At 44.5% G+C, this 15,342-nt stretch overlaps 1 protein-coding gene and 1 non-coding gene across 2 annotated transcripts in view; one reads left to right on the top strand and one right to left on the bottom strand.

The window, feature by feature from the left end:
- TRPC5 (transient receptor potential cation channel subfamily C member 5) overlaps positions 1 to 15,342 on the top strand; it is a 233,319-nt gene that overhangs the window by 27,676 nt on the left and 190,301 nt on the right. The gene's annotated exons all lie outside the window — the stretch shown is intronic.
- Positions 7,513 to 7,645, bottom strand: LOC119930277. Its single transcript, XR_005451759.1, has one exon. It is a non-coding gene; the product is annotated as a small nucleolar RNA SNORA7 (small nucleolar RNA).

The raw sequence follows: 15,342 nt of genomic DNA on the forward strand, positions 1-15,342 counted from the left end.
TTCTAAGCGCTGGGGGGATACAAGGTGATCAGGTTGTCCCATGTGGGGCTCGCAGTCTTAATCCCCATTTTACAGATGAGGTCACTGAGGCCCAGAGAAGTTAAGTGACTTGCCCAAAGTCACACAGCTAACAAGTGGTGGAGCCGGGATTAGAACCCACAACCTCCGGCTCCCAAGCCCGTGCTCTTTCCACTGAGACACGCTGCTTCTTTTCTTACTTGGGGAACTTCAAACCATGGCCTGCTGAAATGGCAGTATGAACCAGATACGTGCAGGAAACATTATGTTGTTGGAAGCCCATTAGGAGCAGAAGGAGAGAGTCAAGGGAATTTATTTATATTGACCTATGCCTCAACCTCTAGGTAATAATAATGATAACAATTGTGGTATTTGTTAAGTGTTTACTATATTAAGCACTGGGGTGGATACGAGCAAATCGGGTTGGACACAATCCCCGTCCCACGTGGGGCTCACCGTCTCAATCCCCATTTTGCAGATGAGCTAACTGAGGCCCAGAGAAGTGAAGTGCCTTGCCCATCATCACATAACTGACAAGTGGTGGAGCCAGGATTAGAACCCGTGATCTTCTGAATCCCACGCCCATGCTGTATCCACTGCACCCTGTTGCTGTACTAAGTGCTTGGGTGTGTACAATGTAACGACATAACAAAGTTGGTAGACACATCCCTTGCCCAACCAGGAGCTTACAGTCTGGAGAAGCAACTTGATATAATGGATAGAGCACGGGCCTGGGAGTTAGAAGGTCACGGGTTCTAATCCCAGCTCCACATTCGCTGCCCTTGAGCCACACAACCACTGCTGTGATCTTCCTTTACAGTTTGTAGGTGGTCCCATTAGCAGAACAAGAACCTCTGGTAGGAAAGCATAGCTCTAGTTCCCTGGCTTACAAAATAAAAATTATAACAATTGTATTATTTCAGTGTTTATGCGCCAAGAACTTGCAGATGCAGTGCAGTCAGAAAAGATCCAATTCCTGGTTTAGACAGGAATCACAGTCTGAGGGGAGGCATAATGAGAAGTGGCTTGGCCTAGTGGATAAAGCATGGCCCCGAGAGTCGGAAGGATGTTTAGCTCTAATCCCGGCTCAGCCACTTGTCTGCTGTTTGATCTTGGGCAAGTCACTTAAATTCTCTGTGTATCAGTTACTGTCTCTGAAAAATGGGGATTAAGAGGAGGGACAGGGATTGTATCTAGAATGGACTGTGTCCAATCTGATTGGCTTGCATCTACCCTAGTGCTTAGTACAGTGCCTGGCACATGGTAAGTGCTTAACAAATACCATAAAAAAATTGGGATTTAATCCCCATTTTACAAATGAGGAAACTGAGGCCCAGTGAAGTGATTTGCCCAAGGTCACACAGCAGGCACGTGGCAGAATCAGGATTAGATCCCAGGTCTCCTGACTCTGTCTTGTGTTTCTCCTAGACCATACTGATTGATTAAAGGGAACCCTACCAGTCCTTTCCTGACCTATAACTATCTCTGTTTATCTTGAAGGTAAACACAGGTAAATATGAAGGTAAATATGGCCAGCAGAATATTTGTATAGTGCTGTGCACAAAGTAAGCGCTCAATAAATGCAGTTGAATGAATATTCTGATCTGAGCTGCTCCCTTAAAATTGTCAGCCCACTTGAGATTGCAGAGCAGAAGAGATTTGCTAATCTGACAGATTGAAAGTCACCATTTTGCCCAGGAATGGATCAGAAATGATCAGGAAAGCACTGAATCATGCACTCGTTTCCCGGGAGCAGGAGGGACTGTCCTAATGCAGCATGGCCTAGTGGATAGAGCACGGGCCTGGGCGTCAGAAGGACCTGAGTATTAATCCCAGCTCCGCCACATGTCTGCTGTGTGATCGTGGGCAAGTCACTTAACTTCTCTGGGCCTCAGTTACCTCATCTGTAAAATGGAAATTAAGAGTGTGAGCCCACTGTGGGACAGGGACTGTGTCGAACCCGGTTTTCTTGTATCTACCCCAGTGCTTAGTAAAGTGCTTGACACATAATAAACATTTAACAAATTCCACAATTATTATTATTCTAATTCAGGTTCTGCAATTGGTTTGTTGTGTGACACTGGGCTAGTCACTTCACTTCTCTGGGCCTCAGTTGCCTCATCTGTAAAATGGCGATTGAGACTGTGAGCCCTATGTGGGACAAGGACTACGTCCAATCTGATTAACTTGTATCTACCTGAGTGTTTAGTACAGTGCCTTGCACATAGTAAGTGCTTAACAAATATAATCATGATAATAATAGTAGTAATAACAATAGTAATAAAGAAGAGAAAGATGGGCTGTGGAGGGAAGCTGGACAATCCAGTGACATTTCATCAGGAGACCAACAAGGGCTTCTCCTGCAGGGAATTTTCACTAATGTACCCAGAATACTGAAACTTACAAAAATCAGTGGTATTTATTGAGGGCTTACTATACGCAGAGCACTGTGAGAGATCCAGGGTGGGCATAGAGAGTGGGTTCCACAAAAGTTTGGTGGCTGGAAATTTCTTTTGGATTTTTTTTCTTATTTTTTTAATGGTTTTTGTTAAGTGCCTACTGTGTCCCAGACACTGTGTTAAGCGCTGGGATAGATACATACTAATCAGTTAATAATAATAATAATAATAATAATAATAATGGCATTTTATTAAGTGCTTACATGTGCAAAGCACTGTTCTAAGTGCTGGGGCGGTTACAAGGTGATCAGGTTGTCCCACGTGGGGCTCAGGGTCTTAATCCCCATTTTACAGATGAGGTAACTGAGGCACAGAGAAGTTAAGTGACATGCCCAAAGTCACAGCCGACAAGTGGCAGAGCTGGCACAGTCCCTGTTCTATTTAGGGTTCCCAGTCTTTATTCCTATTTTACAGATGAGGTCACCGAGGCACAGAGAAGTAAAATGACTTACACAAGGTCACACAACTGACAAGTTGTTCATCCTGTCCAAATGACAGGTGATGGACTCTTCCTTGCTTCCTTTGACCCTCAGTGTTTTCTCTTTCCTCCCTTGTCATTTCTTCAGGAATTTCAGATACTACCGATAATGATGATATTTGTTAAGCACTTACTATGTGTCAGGCACCGTAATAAGCACTGGGGTAGATACAAGCAAATCGGGTTAGATACAGTCCCTGTCCGACATGGGGCTCACAGTCTCAATCCTCATTTTCCAGATGAGGTCACTGAGGCCCAGGGTAGAAAGTGACTTGCCCAAGGTCATGCAGCAGACAAGTGGCAGAGTCAAAAGTAGAACCCATGACCTTCTGGCTCCCAGGCCTGTGCTCTTTCCACTGAGCCATGCTGCTTCTCTATAAACACCCTTGACTCTCCTCCTTCTCCACTACACTATGCTGCTTCTCAATGGCAGATCTTTGCCATTATTACCAATCTCTATTTGTTGCCTAATTGTACTTTCCAAGGGCTTAGTACAGTGCTCTGCACACAGTAACCACTCAATAAATATGATTGAATGAATGAATAAATCGGGTACCAAGACTGTTCTGCAAGGTACCTGTTTCCTGACAGATCCTTTTTATTAAAGCTCCCCCCGCCCCCTCCCACCTTCACCCCCACCCTACACACACATCAGGGTGTTTATCAACCCATCCCAGTACCAACCAGTAGATGCACCCCACGGCAACAAAGCCTGGGGCTTCCTATTCCTAAAGAAATCCAAAGTCCCAAATGCTGCTCCAGACTCTTTTATTATTCTTTTTAATGGTATTCATTAAGCGCTTTCTATGTGCCAGGCACTCATCTAATCAGTGGGGTAGATTCACGGTAATCAGGTTGGACACGGTCCGTGTCCCACATGGGGCTCACAGTTGTAATCCCCATTTGACGGGTGAGGAAATTGAGGCCTAGAGAAGTGAAGTAATAATAATAATAATGATGATGGCATTTATTAAGTGCTTACTATGTACAAAGCACTGTTCTAAGCACTGGGGAGATTATAAGGTGATCAGGTTGTCCCATGGGGGGGCTCACAGTCTTAGTACCCATTTTACAGATGAGGGAACTGAGGCCCAGAGAAGTGAAGTGACTTGCCCAAAGTCACACAGCTGACAATTGGTTTAGCTGGGATTTGAACCCATGGCCTCTGACTCCAAAGCCTGGGCTCTTTCCACTGAGCCACACTGCTTCTCTAAGTGACTTGCCCAAGGTCACACAGTGGACAAGTGGTGGAGCCGGGACTAGAACCCAGGTCCTTCTGATTCCCAGACCTTGCTGTATCAACTCCTCCCCTTAGTTCCCAGTCCATCAGAGAGTCCTGCATGCTTAGCAGATTCCTCGTATCTTTAAATGGCAATGTACGGGGATACTTTCTCAACAGAAATTCCTCTTCTGATGATGCAAAGTACTGATTCTTCTGCCTTTTGATGGTAATGTGGGGAAAGTCCTTCCTTCAGAGATCTTTATTAAAAGCACATCTCCTCCAGGAGGACTACGCCCTCATTTCCTCTTCTCCCATTTCCTTCTGCATTGCCCTTGCACTTGGATTTGCACCCTTATTCACACTTCCCTCAGCATTAAGTACGTATCCGTAATTCATTTATAATAATAATGGCATTTATTAAGTGCTTACTATGTGCAACGCACTGTTCTAAGCGCTGGGGAGGCTACAAGGTGATCAGGTTGTCCCACGGGGGGCTCACAGCCTTCATCCCCATTTTCCAGATGAGGTAACTGAGGCCCAGAGGAGTGAAGTGACTTGCCCAAAGTCACACAGCTGACAGTTGGCGGAGCTGGGATTTGAACCCATGATCTCTGACTCCAAAGCCTGGGCTCGTTCCGCTGAGCCACGCTGCTCCTCTAAAGCACTTAGTACAGTGCTCTGCACACAGCAAGTGCTCAATAAATACAATTGAATGAATGAATGTCTATAAATGCCTGTCTCCTCCCCTGGACTGTAAGCTTGTTGAGGGCAGAGAGCATGTCTAACAACTCTGTTCTGTTGTACTCTCCCAAGCACTTAGTACAGTGCTCTGCACACAGTAAGTGCTCAATAAATGCCACCGATCGATCCTTGTTTCGATGCGGGTATTGGGGAACCTTGTCATTGAACAGTTCTGGAGATGATGCAGGCTCCGTGCAGATATCTTCCTGCTATTGCTCGTTGCAGGCAGGGAATGTGTTTGTTGTTATATTCTCCCAAGTGCTTAGTACAGTGCTTTGCACAACACGCAGTAAGCGCTCAATAAATACGATGGAATGAATTATTATTCTGCAGCTGGCTTGTAGTATGACCAGCGATCCCCTGGACAACTGGTAATACTTGGTATTAGAAGAGCCACGTGGGCTGGCTGGGTTGTTGGGAGAGAGGAGAGGGGTTTGTAGCGAGGAGAGAGTAGCAGAGAAAGAGCAGCGCCTTAAAGCTGACAGTGAGGAGTTTCGTTTGATGTGGAGATGGGCGGGCAACCTTTACTGTTTTTTAAGATGTGGGGAGGTGAGCACACAATCAATCAATCAATCAATCAATCAATCGTATTTATTGAGCACTTACTGTGTGCAGAGCACTGTACTAAGCACTTGGGAAGTACAAGTTGGCAACATATAGAGACAGTCCCTACCCAACAGTGGGCTCACAGTCTGAAAGGGGGAGACAGAGAACAAAACCAAACATACTATCAAAATAAAATAAATAGAAAAGATATGTACAAGTAAAATGAATAAATAAACAAACAAATAAATAAAGTGTTAGTGTTGTACTGTACTCTCCCAAGTACTTAGTAGAGGCTCTGCACATAGGAAGTGCTCAATAAATACGAGTGACGGACATTCCCTAAAACACAATAGTGTTTTAGGAAAATGTTCTGGGCAGTAGAGTAAAATTTGGACTGAAGAGGGGAGAGGCTGGAGGCAGGGAGGTCAAATGAGGGGGCTGATGCAGTAGTTGAGACGGAACACGGCAAATGTGAGTTCTGCTACTTAGAATTCTGCCTTTGTCACCTCCATCATTCACTTAATGGTATTTATTGAGCGCTGACTGTGTGTCTTATTTCCCTCCCGACTGCATCCAACGTCATAGTAACCGAGAAAGAGAGAGAAAACATGCATGACTACTGAGATGGCTGAGAGCAGTGCATGCTTCCGAGCTAGGGGAATTGATCCGTGAAGGCTTTATGGAGCAGGTGGCTTTTGGGTACAGCTTTGAAGGAGGGGATGGATATCTGTGAAAGAGGAAGTACATATGGAGCAGGTGGCTTTGGGGTACAGCTTTGAAGGAGGGGATGGATATCTGTGAAATAGGAAGTACATATGGAGCAGGTGGCTTTTTGGTACAGCTCTGAAGGAGAGGAGAGCTATCTGTGAAACAGAATGTGTATATCAGACCCGGAGCTAGATGCTGGCCACAGGGGCATTCATTCAATTATATTTATTGAGCGCTTACTGTGTGCAAAGCACTGTACTACGTGCTTGAGAAAGCACAGTATAACAACAGACACATTCCTGCTCACAGTGAGCTCACAGTCTAGAGGGAGATTTGAAGAATGGGCTGCAGGTGGACATCAGACACAATACCGAGCTGGATAGATGATTGTATATGCGTTTATTTGCCCATTTCAGCATTTTTCCACTTTTAATAATAATAATTAATAGTTATGGTATTTGTTAAGTGCTTACTGTGTGGCAGGCACTGTTCTAAGCACTGGGGTAGATGCAAGATAATCAGGCTGGCACAGTCCCTGTCCCACATAGAGCTCACAGTCTTAATCCCCATTTTCCAGATGAGGGAACTGGGGCCCAGAGAAGTGAAGTGACTTGCCTGAGGTCACACAGCAAAGTGATGGAGCCAGGATTAGAGCCTTGACCTTCTGACTCCCAGGCGCATGCTCCATCCACTAGAGCTGGTGCTCTTACTCTCCCAAGCAGTTAGTACAGTGCTCTGCACACAGTAAGCGTTCAGTAAATATCAGTATGTGGCCTCTTGATCACTTCTATTAGACTGTAAGCTTCTCTAAACCAGTAGCTGTGTCATTTATCTCTGCAGGGTGTAAGCTCATGTAGACTGTAAGCTTGTTATGGGGAGGGAATATATTTGCTAATTAAGCCTGTCATTTTGGTCAGGGAACATGTCTACTAATTCTACTATATTTTACTGTCCCAAGTGCTTAGTACAGTGCTCTGCACACAGTAAGCACTCAGTAAATCTTGTCTTATGTCATCGAGTCGTTTCCAACCCATAGCAACACCACGGACACATCTCTCACGGAATGCCCCGCTCTCCATCTGCAGTCATTCTGGTAGTGTATCCATGGAGTTTTCATGGTAAAAATATGGAAGTGGTTTATCATTGCCACCTTCTGCGCAGTAAACTCAATTCTCCGCCCTCGACTCTCTCCCATGCTGCTGCTGCCCTGCATGGGTGAGTTTTGACTTGTAGCAATCAATCAATCAATCAATCAATCGTATTTATTGAGCACTTACTGTGTGCAGAGCACTGTACTAAGCGCTTGAGAAGTACAAGTTGGCAACATATAGAGACGGTCCCTACCCAACAGATTGCCTTCCACTCGCTAGCCACTGCCCAAGCTAGGAATGGAAAGGCCTCTGCTTGACTCTCCCTCCCATACCCAAGACTGGAAGAGTACTGGAAACTCTCCAGGTGCAACCCTGAGAGGGACTTAGTAAATACCATTGATTAATTGACTGATGTTTCCAAGGACCTAGGACAGTGAATTTTCCATAGACTGTTTGTGCTTTATTGCTCCCGCGGTTGTGGATAAAATGATAATTGTGATTTTAGTTAAGTACTCAATTTGTGCCTAGAACAATACTGAGAACTGAGGTGGATAGAAGATAATCAGGTCAGAGACAGTCCCTGTCCCACATGAGGTTCTCGGTCTAAGAGGGGTGGGTGGAGAACAGTTATTTAATCTCCATTTTACACTTGTGGAAACTGAAGCGCAGAGAAGTTGAGTGAATTGCCCAAGACACACAGTATTGTTATCGCTTTTGATTTTTGGGTTTTATAATCTAGTAGTCCCACCCAGAGCAGAAAAGTGATTTATAGGCCATCCTCAGACTCTCAGCACGATTGGCTCCCAGAAATCACAGCCTAAGAGGAATTGATCCGATGTTCCCACAGGAACAATGATATGATTTGAAAATTGCTTCCTGAAGCAAGGCTGGTTATCCAGGTTTTCCCACATTAACCAGGATTATTAGCTCAATCATCAAAATGAACAGTGTACCTACATTCTCTCTCTATATAGAGTATAATAATAATAGTAATAATTGTGGTATTTTTTAAGTGCTTACTATGTGCCAAGCACTGTACTAAGCAGTGTTTAGTCTTCTAGACTGTGAGCCCACTGTTGGGTAGGGACTCTCTATATGTTGCCGACTTGTACTTCCCAAACGCTTAGTACAGTGCTCTGCACACAGTAAGTGCTCAATAAATACGATTGATTGATTAAGCACTGGGGTGTGTGTGTTTGTGTGTGTGTTGTGTAAGAGAGTCAGTCAATCGTATTTATTGAGCGCTTACCGTATGCAGAGTATTGTACTAAGTGCTTAGGAGAGTACAATATAACAGAAACATTCCCTATGCACAGTGAGTGTACAGTCTAGAGGGGGAGACAGACATTAACAATAGTAATAATAATGGTATTTTGTAAGCACTTACTATGTGCCAGGCAATGTACTAAGTACTGAGGTGGACACAAGTAAATTGGGTTGGATACAGTCCCTGTCCCACATTGGGCTCACATTCTCAATCCCCATTTTATAGATGAGGTAACTGAGGCCCAGAAAAGTGAAGTGACTTACCCAAGGTCCATAGCAGACAAGTGGCAGAGCCGGATTTAGAACCCATGACCTCTGACTTCCATCTCTTCTCTTCCCTCCCATCTCTATCTCCCCATTTCCCCTCCTCCTCCTTGCTTCCCTTCTCCATTGCCCCGCTTCCCTTCTCTTTCTCATGTTTCCCTTCTTCTTCCCATTTTCCTTCTCCCCCTCCCTGCTTCCCTTCTTTCCCTACCACTTCCATTCTCCTCCGCTGCTTCCCTTCTCCTCCTTACTTTCCTCCCTGCCACTTCCCTTCTCCTTCCTGTCTGTTTCTTCCTCCCTTCTCCTCTCCCCTTCCTCTTTTCCTCTACTTCTTTGCTCCTCCCCAACTAACAACTCTTTCCACAAACAACTTGGAAACTTGGATAATAATAACAGTGGTAACTGTGGTATTGGTTAAGCACTTACTACGTGCCGAGCACTGGGGCAGATACAAGGTAATCAGGTCGGACACAGTTCCTGTCCCACATGGGGCTCAGGGTCTAAGCAGGGAATTGCCTCTTGAAGCTGTGTCACATAGTGGATGGAGTATGAACCTGGGAGTCCAAAGGACCTGGGTTCTAAACCCGGCTCCGCCACTTGTCTGCTGGGTGACCTTGGGCAAGTCACGTCACTTCTCTGTGCCTCTGTTACCTCATCTGGAAAATGGGGATTAAGACTATGAGCCCCTTATGGGATGTGGACTGTGTCCAATCTGATTATTTTGTATCTACCTCATCGCTTAGAACAGTGCCAGGCATGTGGTAAGTGCTTAACAAATGCCATATACATAAGATTATATATATATATATATATATATATATATATATATATATATATATATATACACACAAGAGTATATATACACACAAGATTATATATATTCATATGTATATATGTATGTATATGTATGTATGTATAGATGTTTGTACATATTTATTACTCTATTTATCTTGTACATATCTATTCTATTTATTTTATTTTGTCAGTATGTTTGGTTTTGTTCTCTGTCTCCCCCTTTTAGACTGTGAGCCCACTGTTGGGTAGGGACTGTCTCTATATGTTGCCAACTTGTACTTCCCAAGTGCTTAGTACAGTGCTCTGCACACAGTAAGTGCTCACTAAATACGATTGATTGATGTGTGTGTGTGTGTGTGTGTGTGTGTGTGTATTTATTATTATATATATATATATATATATATATATATATATATATATATATATATAATCTTGTCCACACAGTGAAAGTTTGGCTGTTTTACTGTTTCAGAATGTGTCGAATGAGGTTGAGGTCTCTCATCCCTTATTCTTTCCGAGTTTCCCTTTCTCTGCTCTCCCCTAACTTTACCCCCCCGTCCCCACCCCCCAATTCTTTTCTCTAGGATATCGATTGAGCAGAATTTACAGGGGTCTTGGTGGCTCAGATGGTGTTCTCCTACTCTTCTTCTAATTTGATCAATTCCCCTACACTCTGCAGTGCTCCTGCTGGCCCTTTTGCATTGTTCTATTTTATCTTGCTTCCTCTAGCTTTCCACACTAAGCTAGAGTCAAAGACTGGTAGCTCTTTGGAGACAGGTGCCAGCCTATTCTTTAACAGATAACCAGAGAGTCTAGTATGATACTTGGCCATTTTGGATTCTCAGAAAAGATGGCATTTATTAATCGCTTACTATGTGCAAAGCACTGTTCTAAGCGCTGGGGAGGTTACAAGGTGATCAGGTTGTCCCACGCGGGGCTCACAGCCCTCATTTTACAGATGGGGTAACTGAGGCCCAGAGAAGTTAAGTGACTTGCCCAGAGTCACACAGCTGACAGGTGGCAGAGCTGGGATTTGAACCCATGACTTCTGACTCCAAATAATAATAATAATAATGGTATTTTGTTAAGCGCATACTATATGCAAAGCACTGTTCTAAGCGCTGGGGGGATACAAGGTGATCAGGTGGTCCCACACAGGGCTCACAGTCTTAATCCCCATTTTACAGATGAGGTAACTGAGGTTCAGAGAAGTGAAGTGACTTGCCCAAGGTCACACAGCAGGCATGTGGCGGAATGGGAATTCGAACCCACGACCTCTGACTCCGAAGCCCGTGCTCTTTCCACTGAGCCACACTGCTTCTCCTGAGACTCCTGAAGGACTGCACTGATTGAAAGAGGATCTGGACTAATAATAATGATTGTGGTATTAAGTGCTTACTATGTGCCAAGCACTGTTCATTCGATCATATTTATTGAGCACTTACTGTGTGCACAGCACTGTACTAAGCACTGTTCTAAGGTTCAATGCTCTTTCCCGTAGGTCAGGCTACTTCTAATGATTGCACTTTGAAGTTCATCAGAAAAAGAATTTAAAAAAAAAAATGAATCCATATTCCTTCAGACCAAGAACCTTCAGGCCTTTTCTGAGCAGGCTCAAAGCCAAGTCTTGGAATTTAGCCTACCTCTGGCCCTGTGGTGTTGGTGAGTCAGTGGGTGGTCCTCTGCTTTCAGTCATTACTAAATCAACACCTTCAACACAGTCTCAGAAAAAGATCTATTGCTTCATTGGGTCCTTAGCCTTCAGTTATTAAAAATCCGAGGGTGTTTTTCAGAAGAGCCTTTGTGTCCTGACATTGGTGTTTTCTCTAGGTTTGCTAGAAATGTGCAACCAGGCCCCCCAAAAAACCCCAAATCTAAAATTCAATACCTTGGCTTTTTTTTTTGTCTAGAGACAAATCTTTAGACCATGTCTGCCATCTCTATTGTATTCATTCAATTGTATTTTTTGACCGCTTATTGTGTGCAGAGCACTGTACTAAGCTCTTGGGAGAGCACAACACAACAATAAACAGACACATACCCTTCCAGGACAGTAGTATCCTAGGCATGTGGTCCAATCAATCAATCAATCAATCAATCAATCGTATTTATTGAGCGCTTACTATGTGCAGAGCACTGTACTAAGCGCTTGGGAAGTACAAATTGGCATCACATAGAGACAGTCCCTACCCAACAGTGGGCTCACAGTCTAAATCAATCAATCAGTGCTACTGCTCAGTGGTTAATTAGTGGTAAAGCGTTTAGTACAGTACAAGCACTTAGTACAGTGCTCAGCATCCAGTAAGCGCTCAGTAAATAATAATGATGGCATTTGTTAAGCACTTACTATGTGCAAAGCACTGTTCTAAGCACTGAAAGTCCTGTTCTAAGCGCTGGGAGGATACAAGGTGATCAGCTTGTCCCACGTGGGGCTCACAATCTTCATCCCTATTTTACAGATGAGGTAACTGAGGCACAGAGAAGTTAAGTGACTTGCCCAAAGTCACACAGCTGGCAACTGGCGGAGCTGGGATTTGAACCCATGACCTCTGACTCCAAAGCCCAGGGTCTTTCCATTGAGCCACGCTGGTTCTCATAAAATGAATGGTATTTACTGAGCACGGGCCTGGGAGTTAGAAGGTCATGAGTTTGATCTTGGCTCTGCCACTTGTCTGCCGGGTGGCCTTGGGCAATCCACTTCTCTGGGCCTCAGTTCCCTCATCTGTAAAATGGGGATTGAGATTGTGAGTCCCATCTGGGACAGGGACTGTGTCCAACCTGATTTGATTATGTCCACCCCAGGACTTAATATAGTGCCTGGCACACAGTAAGAGCTTAACCCCCCGCCTTACCTCCTTCACCTCCCCACAGCACCTGTATATATATATATATATGTATATACATATATATATGTATATGTGTGTGCGTGTTTGTACTCTATTTTACTTGTACATATTTATTCTGTTTATTTTATTTTGTTAATATGTTTTGTTTCGTTGTCTGTCTCCCTTTTCTAGACTGTGAGCCCGCTGTTGGGTAGGGACCGTCTCTATATGTTGCCAACTTGTACTTCCCAAGTGCTTAGTACAGTGCTCTGCACACAGTAAGTGCTCAATAAATATGATCGAATGAATGAATGAATAAATACCATAATTATTATTATTAGACCCATTCCCTACCCACATGGACCTTCCAGTCTAGACAGATGCTCCGAGCAGGAAGAGGCCAATCACCAGCTCGTGTTCAGCAAATGCACCAGACCGAATCTTTGACCTATCCGGCGCAGGTGTTTTTCCGTCACAGGTCCTAAAATTCCTGGTTCTGAAATCAATCAATCAATCGTATTTATTGAGCGCTTACTGTGTGCAGAGCACTGTACTAAGCGCTTGAGAAGTACAAGTTGGCAACATATAGAGATGGTCCCTACCCAACAGTAGGCTCACAGTCTAGAAGGGGGAGACAGAGACCAAAACAAAACATATTAACAAAATAAAATAAATAGAATAGATATGTACAAGTAAAATAAATAAATAGAGGAATAAATGCGTAAAAACATATATACAGGTTCATGGGCTGCTTTGATTTTATTATTAGTAACAATAATAATATTCTCTGGGCCTCAGTTATCTCATCTGGAAAATAGGGATTAACAATTGTGGTACTTGTTTAGCGCTTATACTATTATGCCAAGCACCGTTCTAAGCGCAGGGGTAGATACAAGCTAAGCAGGTTGGACACAGTCTCTGTCCCACACGGGGCTCACAGTCTTCATCCCCATTTCACAGACGAGGTCACTGAGGCTCAGAGAAGTGAAGTCACACAGCAGACACGTGGCGGAGCCGGGATTAGAACCCAGGTTCTTCTGACTCCCAGGACTGTGCTTAGTACAGTGCTCTGCACACAGTAAGTGCTCAATAAATACGATTGATGATGACTGTGCTCTATCCACTAAGCCACGCTGCTTTCTGTCTTCCTGCTCCCCCACTACATCCATGATTTAGCCTTCCGCTCCTCTCCTCACCACCTGGATCCCCATGATCTTTTAGTACTTCAGGCTGTCTGAGCACCAAGGCAGAGAGGGCGAAGGCAAGGAGCCTTGCCTTTTCCACAGATTCCACTATTTTCCCCAACTACAAGCTTTTTGTCATCCCTCCCCCCACCCCCTGCCTTTTTTTTTTCCTGAGGCAGTTTAGTCGCTGCTTTGTTTAGCTGGCTAAATGTGCCCTAAGGATTTGCAGTTCTATGTTAATGCAATACATAAAATAGTCACCTTGACTCACATTTATGGGCTTATGTAAGCTCTAACCTTTTACTGCACTGCAACAGAAACGCCAGCCCCATTTTGTCTGGGTCCAGCAAACAAATAAGCTCCCCCGTAAAAGCCAGGGCTGGACACCGGGGGTTGGGGAGGAACTATGTGCCAGGCACTGTACTAAGCACTCCCTCTGGTAGTGCCTGGCCTGAAGCTTTCAGAAAGACCTCCAGGGCCCGGAAGAGTGGGGAGCTGCTCATTTGGGCTTCTAAACCTTCAGTCTGGTCCTGCTCAGAGCCTTTCTCTGGCTCTGACAGAAAACCCTGAACAAAGGGATTTGGCGCTTCAGTTTTCCAAAGCGCATCTATAGCCAATGCTCCCTGTGTCCCTTCTGTGAGGGCAGGAAGGCCGGGGACCAGTCTCCCCATTTAACAGATGGGGATGTGAAGTCCCAGAGGGGTTAAGTGACTTGCTTGAGGCCTCCCAGAGTCCCCAGAGAATGAAGCCCAACCCACTGTCTTTCTGCATTAGGGCAGAATGGTCAAGTGAAAAAAGTAGTGGTCTGGGAGTTGTGTTTTGCACACAGTAAGCACTCCATAAATAATAATAATAATGGTATTTGTTAAGTGCTTACTCTGTGTCAGTCACTGTACTAAGAAGCAGCGTGGCTCAATGGAAAGAGCACGGGCTTGGGAGTCAGAGGTCATGGGTTCAAATCCTGACTCCGCCAGTTGTCAGCTGTGTGACTTTGGGCAAGTCACTTAACTTCTCTGTGCATCAGTTTACTCATCTGTAAAATGGGGATGAAGACTGTGAGCCCCACGTGGGACAATCTGATCACCCTGTATCCTCCCCAGAGCTTAGAACAGTGCTTTGCACATAGTAAGCACTTAGCAAATGCCATTAATAAGCACAGGAGTGGATATAAGCAAATTGGGTTGGACACAGTCCCTGTCCCACATGGGGCTCACAGCCTCAATCCCCATTTCACAGATGAGGTAACTGAGGCACAGAGAAGTGAAGTGACTTGCTCAAGGTTACACAGGAGACAAGTGGTGAAGCCAGAATTAGAACCCATGACCTTCAGACTCCCAGGCTCATACTATATTCATTATATGCCATGCTGCTTCTCAAATATACTTGAATATGATTCATCATTCATTCATTCAATAAATATGATTGAATGTATGAATCATAATAATAATAATGGCATTTATTAAGCACTTACTATGTGCAAAGCACTGTTCTAAGCGCTGAGGAGGTTACAAGGTGATCAGGTTGTCCCACGGGGGCTCACAGTCTTCATCCCCATTTTACAGATGAGGGAACAGGCCCAGAGAAGTGAAGTGACTTGCCCAAAGTCACACAGCTGACAAGTGGCAGAGCCAGGATTTGAACCCATGACCTCTGACTCCAAAGCCCAGGCTCTTTCCACTGAGCCATCATCTTCTTTCCATCATGGACTCTTCTGTGTGACTTTGGATAAGTTGTTTAACTTCTTT

The sequence above is a fragment of the Tachyglossus aculeatus genome, chromosome 6 (genome assembly GCF_015852505.1).
Source record: "Tachyglossus aculeatus isolate mTacAcu1 chromosome 6, mTacAcu1.pri, whole genome shotgun sequence".
In the NCBI taxonomy this organism is placed as follows: Eukaryota; Metazoa; Chordata; class Mammalia; order Monotremata; family Tachyglossidae; genus Tachyglossus; species Tachyglossus aculeatus.